General features: G+C 43.4%; 1 pseudogene; it reads right to left on the reverse strand.

Annotated features, from left to right (window-relative positions):
• Positions 1-7,048: 7,048 nt before the first annotated feature.
• LOC144255122 (M-phase inducer phosphatase 2 pseudogene) lies at positions 7,049-8,731 on the reverse strand (annotated as a pseudogene).
• Positions 8,732-9,431: the final 700 nt, after the last annotated feature.

A 9,431-nucleotide genomic window follows, 5' to 3' on the forward strand; every position in this document is an offset into this window, starting at 1 on the left:
CTAGAAGAAGAGTCATCTGAAGGAGAAGCAAGTCTGAATTAAGCATTAGAAATAAATGAAAATGGCTGGAAATAAAAATCATCTCTTCATATTCATATAAATATGAATCCTTTGCATGGCATGTGCTTGGACACTGAAATTTTATAAACATTACCACAAAGAGGTTGCTAACACAAATTCAAATTGGTAAGAACAAACTGACAGAAATTCCAAACCCCATTACTCCTCTCAGTACTATGAGGCAGTTCACTGCAGAAAGCAATGGGAGCTCAAGGTGTGTGAATTTTACCCTAGTGGCCCCAAGGTCAGGGGTCAGGTACCCTCCTTACTCAGAGTAGATGGCATCTGCTTTACATGGTCCTGCTCTCATATTCACCTGCTTCATGCCTACAGGTTCTGGCCTCACCCTCGCAGATTACTTGTTAGTGTTGCAAGTCCCTTGTTCCTGGTGACTGCTGGGGCCCAGCTTTATGAAGCTTGTTGCAATCAGTCTGTGGGTACTAGCAGTCTCTTCACTGGTGGTCACTGTTTCCCAAATACTCTGTGAAACTGGAATATGCTGATTTGGAGAAAACCTCACCTAGACTCTGACACATTTTTGCTTAAACATCTATTTTTCTCAAAACAATCAAAAGCATTTTATTCGCTTACACTTTTAATTTTAAGAAATAGTGTGTGTTTTGTGAATGCATGAACTGACATACATTTCCACTTGATTTGGAGATACCAGTAGTTTAAAAACACTTCAAATAAATTGAAGGAAGGCCAGTAGACAAGAAGCATGGGAAAGGGGCCAGTAGATAAGAAGCATGGGAAAGGGGATAGGAGGAGATTAGGGAAAGGAGTAGTACTGGGGACTGAAATGGAGGCAATTACTTTCTATGTATGTATGATTATGTAAAAGGAAAATTCAATATTATGTGTAAGACATTGACAAAAACATTCAGAAACCTCTTCCAGACTTGTGGTTATTTCTTTCTTTTTACTACTATTGTAGTTTCACTTGCCTTCTTTTTCCCTTAATTAAGATTGATAAGGGACTGGGGTTGTGGTAGAGTGCTTGCCTAGCGCATGTGAGGCCCTGGGTTTTATCCTCAACACCACACATAAATAAAATAAAGGTATTATGGCCATCTACAACTAAAAACAAAACATTTAAAACAGGTTGTTAAGCTGTGTGCAGTGGTGCATTCATGAAATTCTAGGGATTACCCAGGCTGAGGCAGGAGGAGTCCAAAGTATAAGTGTTCTGGGAAAATTATTGAGAACCTGTCTCAAAATAAAGAAACTAAAAATAAGACCTGGAACTGGTCTCAGTGGCGGGTGCCCTGGGTTCCATTATCATTGTGGGTGGGGAAAAAAAGAAGATTGAGAGCCACAAATTTAATGATTATTTGAATTTTTTATCAATTTATTCCTGATATTACATTTCCAAAGTCATTCATTTCTTTCATTGTTAGTAATATTTTTTGGAATTTTAAGATGGAAATGTTTTTGTCACTCTTGCTCATCTCTTAACACAAATACTAAGATGTCTATTTTAAATCTGTCAGGTTTTTGTACAATACCTGCTGTGTCTTCTGACTCATCCTGTAGTGGTCCTCATACTGGTATACCTGTGACTAAGAATTTCTTTTTGAATATTCTCTCTGAGTGGCTTCATGCAGGGGAAGACCTTCACTAATAACTTCAGCTAGATATTTCATGACCAATTTCTTATAAAATCTATTAATTTGCTAGTTTTTGTGAATAAAAGCACATAAATAAAAAAATAATTGTGAGGGCAATATTTCTTGCTTTTTTACTATTAAATAATAGTGTTATTATTTTAAATAAATTAATTTAAACAAACTGAAAAAAATTGTTTATGAGTTTTTCTGTGGAAGCCTGCAATCAAGGGCTCCTGTGGATGAGCCAGGCTCAGCAGAGACAAAGTCTTCTGACCTGATTGCAGGAACTTTTGTTAGAATAATCCTAGATTATTCTTCCAGTTCAGGTCATGACTGGGCCAGCATACCCCATGTCCCAGGGGATGAAAGTAGAAATACACCTACTAATGTCCCATCTGCCACACTTCTTCACATGGTCATATGTAGTTGCTGGGAGACTGAACTCCATGGTCTCACTGTTTTTCTGGGCCATTCTGTTTCCAACTACAACCCAAGAGGAGAAGGACTGGTAAAGCCAAGGACAGCAGGCATCTTTTCTCTGGCACATTGTTTAAATCATGAGCCAGGTTGGTGTGATGATGCTCTCCTCGGCTACTGGGGTTCTTCCTCTGTGATTTCTTTCCTCCTAGACATCTAGGAGTGCACCTTGGAGATCCTGCATCTGACCCTTCTCCCCAGCACTCTTCTCTCACTGCGCATGTCCAAGCCAGCATGTGCTGTCCCAGGATTGTGCAGCTACCACCTCTGGGACTTCCACTTCTTCTTCTAAAGTCTTCTTCACCACCATAGCCAGATAAGGCTTAGGAAAATGAGGTCAGATCAGGTCTCTCTTCTTTTTAAAATCCTCCAATGTCTTCTCAAAAGAAGAAACTCTAAATCTTTGTTCAAGGTCCATACAGTGGGCTCCACCCTAACTGACTTTATCTATTTGTGGATTTTCTTCACAAGGCTCCAGTCATACCGCCTCCTTGCTGTTGTCCCACCCCACTAAGGAAAGTGGGCTATTCTAACGCTCTTTGTACTCAAAATAGCAGAACAAGAGGGACTGAGTGAGCTGCCTAAGGTCACAAACTTAGAAGTAACAGAGTCATGATTCAAATCTAGGTCAGTGTGGCTACATGTTCTGTATCACTTCTTCTACCTCATTACCCAAATGCTTCCTGAGTGCTTGATTGCTCAATAACAGATTCATGCAGGCAGTCAGTCCTACCTGAGGAAAGGCTGCTAGGTGTCTCTAAGAGACATGCTTGCCCTTTCACAGGAGAACACAATGTCTTCTGCATTCTGTCTCTGTTAGAAACCATCAGGAGCTTCTACTCCAAACCTGGTAGCCATGTAAAATTAAAAGCATCATCAGGACTGAGGTCAGCACAGGTTAAATGGATCAGTCAATATCCTCTCCTGGACCAAATGGACAGACCCTCTTGGGGAGTTAACACTGGCCTTCCTTGGGTTGGATACAATTATGCTGTTATTCCTGGAGAATCATCGCCATTTGGCACAGGGAGAAATAGGTGCACTTCTTACCCTGTTCATTGACTTACCTTTTTTTCCCAAGCATTCTAGTTGATTTAAAAGAAATGAAACACTTTTTCATGTGGATCAGCTATTTATTTACTTATTTATTTTTAACATTTTTTTTCTTTTCAAAATTTTTTATGTATACATAACAGTGGAATGCATTACAATTCTTATTACATATATGAAGCACAATTTTTCATATCTCTGGTTGTATACATAGTATAGTCACAGAGGCATCCTTGAACCCCAATAAAGGCATTTCTGTGTTTGTGTGGTATTTTCATTGCCAGCCCAGTTCACGAAAAGTGACCCTGACACCATTGCCCATGTGGGACGTGGGAGATAAGAATTAATACCAATACTCATCAAATTATAACTTAAATAGAAAGAGATGGAATATTTCCTAATTCATTCTGTGAAGCTAGTATCACACTTATACCAAAATCAGATAAGGACACATCAAGGAAAGATAAAAAAGGACCAATGTCCCTGATGAAAAATACTTAATAAAATATTGGCAAATGGGTTTCAGCAACTTATGAAGAAGACTATACATCACAAGAATGTTGGTTTTATTCCAGAGGTGCAAAGATGGTTTAAAATACACAAATCAATACATGTAATTCATCACATAAATAGAATTAAGGACAAAAATCACTTAGGCATGTCAATTGACATAGACAAAGCCTTTGACAACACTCAGCACCCATAAAAACACTGAAGAAACTAGGGGTAGAAGGAACCTACTTCAACATCTGATATGGTTTGGATGTGAAGTATCCCCCAAAAGCTCACCTGTGAGACAATGCAAGAAGGTTCAGAGGAGAAATGATTGGATTGTGAGAATCTTCACCCAATCAATGAGTTAATCCCCTGATAGGAATTAACTGAGCAGTAACTAAAGTGGTAGGGTGTGGCTGGAGGAGGTGGGAATTGGGGCATGGCTTAGGCATATATATTTGTATTTGGCATGTGGAAAACTCTCTCTATGTTTCCTGATCACCATGATGTGAGCTGCTTCCCTCTGCCACCTTCTCTCTCCATGGGATCCTGTCTTACTTGGAGCCCTGAGGAATGAATCTGGCCTTCTATGGACTAAGTACTCTGAAACCATGAGCTCTCAAATAAATTCTCTCTCCTCTATAATTGTGGTCATTGCATCCTTTAGTCACAGCAGTGAAAAAGCTGACTAAATGAACATCATAAAGACTATAAATGAAAAACCCAAAACAAACCCACAGTAACAGAAAAACTTAAAGCATTTTCTTTAAACGCTGGGACAAGACAAGGATGACTACTAGCAACATTTCTATTTAATACAGTCCCTAAAATTCTAGCCAGAGCAATTAAGCTACAGAAGGAAATAAAGGGGATGAAAATAGAAAAGGGAGAAGACAAGTTATTACTATTGGCAGATGATAAGATCCTATACCTAGAAGATAAAAAAAAAAAAACTCCACCAAAAGACTACTAGAGCTAATAAGCAAATCTGGTAATGTGGGTTACAAAATTCATATACAAAATTGATAGTTTTCCTACATGTCAACAATGAATCTGCTGAGAAAAAAACCAGAACAATTCCATTCACAATAGCCTCAAGAAAATACCAAAGAATAAATTTATTCAAGGAGGTGAAAGACCTCTAAAACGAAAATTTATGGAACACTAAAGAAAAAAACCGAAGAAGACCTCAGAAAATAGAAAGACCTCCCATGTTCTTGGATAGGCAGAATTAATAGTTAAAATGGCCATACTAACAACAGCAATATACAAATTTAATGTAATTCCCATCAATATACCAATTCCATTCTTCACAGACCAAGAAAAAAGTCCTAATATCCACTTGGAAGTATAAAAGAACCGGAATAGCCAAAGCAATTCTAAGCCACAAAAGTAATGCTGGAGGCATCAAAATACCTTAATATTATACTAAGGAGCTATAGTAACAAAAACTGCAATGGTACTGGCATGAAAATACACAGGAAGACCAAAGAAACAGAACAAAATACATTTGAGAATCCCACACATTTCATTGTTCACAAATGAGCCAAAAACATACAATGGACAAAAGATAGCCTTTTAAACAAATTGTGCTGGGAAAACCAGTGTATTCTATGCAGAATAATGAAACTATATCTTAATGGAAATCCTACAAGAAAGCATAGGGTCAACAGTCTAGGATACAGGTACAGGCAATGACTTTTATCAATAGGACTCCTAAACTCAGGAATGCTCCTATGCCAAGAGTTAATAAATTAAAAACCTTCTGCATAGCAAGAGAAACAATTAGGAATATGAACAGAAAGCATACAGAAAGGGAGAAAATCTTTTCCAGCTACTCTTCTGACAGAGGATTAATATCCAGAATAAAAAACTAAAAAACAAAACAAAAACTTAATTACAAAACTAGATGATACAGGTAATAAATAGGCAAATGAATTAAACAGATAATTTTCGAAGAAGAAATACAAATATATGAAAAATATGCAACGTCACTAGCAATAAGGAAAACAGAAATCGAAACTCTCACCTGCAGCCCTCATAGGTGATGAAAGCTGGGTTCCCCTGGGGAAGTGAGTTGGCTGAGAAATACCTTGAAAAATCACACGACCCAGAAAGTAGTTTTAAAGACCAAGGTCAGGACAGCTCTTTGACCTTAAGGGTCCAGCTTCCAAGCTGGAAAGAAAGCCTGAAAGCCCGCATTTGCTTTATTTATATGGGGGAACGCCAAAGGTTTTCTTTCTTTCTTTTTTTTTTTTTAACTTGCTCAATGCTTTATTGAACCAAGGACTTAACAGATGTCTCATGGGGCCTTCAAGCACAACCCTTCCCCCACTTTGAGATTCAGAATCCAGAGGTTGCTCAGTCCTTGGTTTAGCTGCTTCCACATTTTTTCTTGAACAATTTTTTCTTGAATATTTCCAAATGAATTGTAAAGACTTTTTGTTCACATATACATTCCTGCCACAGGCTAGCATGTTCACCAAAATGCTTCCACTCAACTTATATGCACATGTGTGTGCAAGGCACCATGCATTCATGGCCATCCATGCTCCCACAGTCAGTCCATTCATCCATCCATCCATCCATGACAGGACAGCAGCAAGTTCTGACCAGTCAGGCCCTAGGATTCACAGCATTGGGGCCTCCAGTAGGCTCCTGATTCAGGCCTTAGCCCCTTCCTCAGGGACTTCCAAAGATAATAACATCCCTTTCTGGGGCAACAAAAGCCAGGACCAGGGGGTAACTGCTGTTTGAATCTCTAACCCCAACTGGACAGGGGGAGACTACACAGCCAGTGATTGTGTCCTGGGACAGGTAAAAGTTAGACAAAGAAATCAAGCATGCAGGTAATACTGCAACAGGAAAGAGTAAGAGCTTATGTTTACACTGGGGGTGCTTGGACAGAGGGACAGGAAAAAGAAAGGGGCAACGTGCAGACACACCCATGATTCTTGCAGAGGCAGGGGCAGCCCTGGCCCATCCTGGTCCTTAGGGGCAAGGCTCTCCCAACAGCCTCAGCTGACACATACATAAAGGGACTTTTCTGGACCAAGAAGACAAAAGAGTTGACCCAAACAGGAAGGAAGAAAAGCAAAAAGGTCCCTGCTGAACACAAAATATTTCCTCTGACCTGGTTTTAACCCACCAGGCTGGGGTCTTCCAGGGGTGGTGTTATCACCAGGGTATGGAAAATGACTGGAGTGAGACAAGGGAAATCAGGGACAGGGGGAGACAGACAGGACACCCATGCTGTCTTTCCCCTGGATAGCACCTGAGGCCTCTAGAAGGCCCATGGTACAATAGGCACCAGGGCCTCACAGGGCCAGGATGGTGGCAGGACTGGCAGCGGTTCCTCACTGATCTTGCAGCCGGCTACAGAGCTCCCTCCGGCTTCGCTCCCCAGCCCAGCTGCGTCTTCAGGTGGAAGGTCCTCAGCTCCTCCTTGAAGGCCTCGTGATTCATGGGCCGGTAGTTCTAGGGTTCACAGAAGTTCGGGTGCTGTGGGAAAAATTCCTTGTAGCCGCCTTTGAGGATATACATCTCCAGGTAGTACAGGCTGGGGTAGTCATTGGCTGCACCGTCTCGTTCCCTGATAAATCGGCACATGTGGGGCCCACGCTCAAACGAGAATTCACTGTGGAAAATGAGGATGATTCTCTTGTCCAGGTTACAGGGCATGATGGGGTGCTGCAGCAGAAAGGTCTCAGCATCCCGTTCCAGAGGCAAATTCACAGCAGTCTTGATGTGCCCTCCTTCATATTCATAGGGATATCTGCAGTCCACAATCACAAACTTCTCCACAATGTTGCTGAATTTTCCGGTCAACAGGGCTACCATCGTTTCGGGTGAGATATATTTGAGGTCTTGGTGTTTGCCATCCACAGTCTGTAGAAGGAAGGCCTTGGAGTAATCTCCGATTAGCCCACGATGGTCACTGTCCAGGATGTTTTTGATCTCATCATGGCACAGGGACTTTCAGCGGAGGACACGGGCTTTAGGTTCTTCAGGCTGCTGCTGCTCCTCCTCCGCTTATTTTGGACAGGCATGTCCCTGTCCTGGGGCCGCTCTAGCCTCTTAAGGATGGGTCGGATCACACTGCAGGGCATGGATGGAGAGCGGAAGAGCCTCTGGCACTTGCTGAACATTATGAGGTCCTGTTCTTCTTCCTTATCCAAGGTCTTGACCAATGGGGCACTAATGAGGCTCTCCATGCCTGGGGGAACTGCTTCATCATCCTTTAAGTCACTCTCCAGAATGTCCACAAATCCAACATCTTCCTCAGTAGTTGCCTCAGCAGGGGTCAGAGAGCAGGACTGAGCCAAGGGGCTGGGCTCCTCTACTTCCATCTTATGCTCAGGGGTAAGACACATCAGGTCAGGGGCTGAGCTTGGCCTCTGGGTAAAGGCCTCTCTGCGGCTGGCCCACTGTGCCAGAGTATGGGCAGGGCTGGGATGTGTGGGCTTCCATGGCATCTTGAAGACAAATCCATTATTTTCTTTGTCTTCCCCAGGACTGCTGGCAGCTCTGTCACCTGCCTCACTCTTCCTCCAGCTTTCCAGTGCTTGGGAGTTGGTGATGTGGCCCAGCAGCCATGCAGGCAAGGACTGGAAACATCTGATAGAAAACTGCTCATTTTGAATAATCCGGCTGGCTGCTTGGATGGCCTGCTCAAACGTCTGTTCTGCCATCTGGGGGTCCATAGGGCTGGGGGAATCCAAACAGAGACCTGCGTCAGAAAATTCAGAGGACTCTGATGACAGGGAAGATTCAGATCCCTGCCTTGACAGGGATAGGTGTGTCAGCCGGCTTCCAAAGGGCAGACTCTTTGGGTTCTAGCTGCTGAGCCCTGCGAGATTGTGCATGGTCTGGGTCAGGGTGGTGACTGGAGACTTAGAGACGGCAACCTCTGGGGACTCCAGGAGACCATGAGTCCCCAGCCAGAGGCCCGGGAGGTGGCCAGGACGCTGGGCGCTCTAGCATACACCGGCAGGATTAGGAGCCCAGCCTGCCGCAGGCTCGGGCTGGGGCACCTCCATCGCGGCGGGGCGGGCAAAAGCTGGCTGCAGGGCCCGGCGCAAGGCGACCAACAGAAGCCCAGCACAGCTGGCCGGGGCTAGGGAGGGAGCGGCCGGGGTGGGAGTAAGGGAGAGAGGGAGGAAGAGCAACGGGACCGGGACCGGAGCGAGGGAGCCCAAGGGGAAAGGGATGCGGGGAGGGTGGGGAGAGGTGGAGGGATGCGGGACTCAGGCTACAGCCAGGGAAACCTCTTCAACGCCAAAGGTTTTCTACAGAATGTTCTTAGCCAATTAAAGTAGGAGATGGGCTTTCCAGTTCCCAGTGGGTCACCTCCAACTCTGGAGAGCTATGGGATCAGTCTTCCTGGCCAGAGCAACGACAGAGATCACTTGCATTGCACAATCCATTAAGTGGAAGGAGCCACAAAGTAGCTTGCAATGCCAAACCAAAAGCTCCTTAGCTCCAAGTCCAAAAATGACACTCAAATAGCTCAGGGGTGGCTCCCCACACAAAACTGCACTAATTTCATCTCAAGCCAGTCAGAATGATAGACATCAAGGACACTCATATAATAAACATGAGAATGTGACGAAAAGGAACACTTGTACTGTTGGTGGGATGGCGAATTAGTACAACCACTATGGAAATCAGTATGGAGACTTCTCAAAATACTAGGCATGAAATCACCACATGACCCAGCTCTACTATCTTTTAGTGTTT

The sequence above is a fragment of the Urocitellus parryii genome, chromosome 5, assembly GCF_045843805.1.
Source record: "Urocitellus parryii isolate mUroPar1 chromosome 5, mUroPar1.hap1, whole genome shotgun sequence".
Taxonomy (NCBI): domain Eukaryota; kingdom Metazoa; phylum Chordata; class Mammalia; order Rodentia; family Sciuridae; genus Urocitellus; species Urocitellus parryii.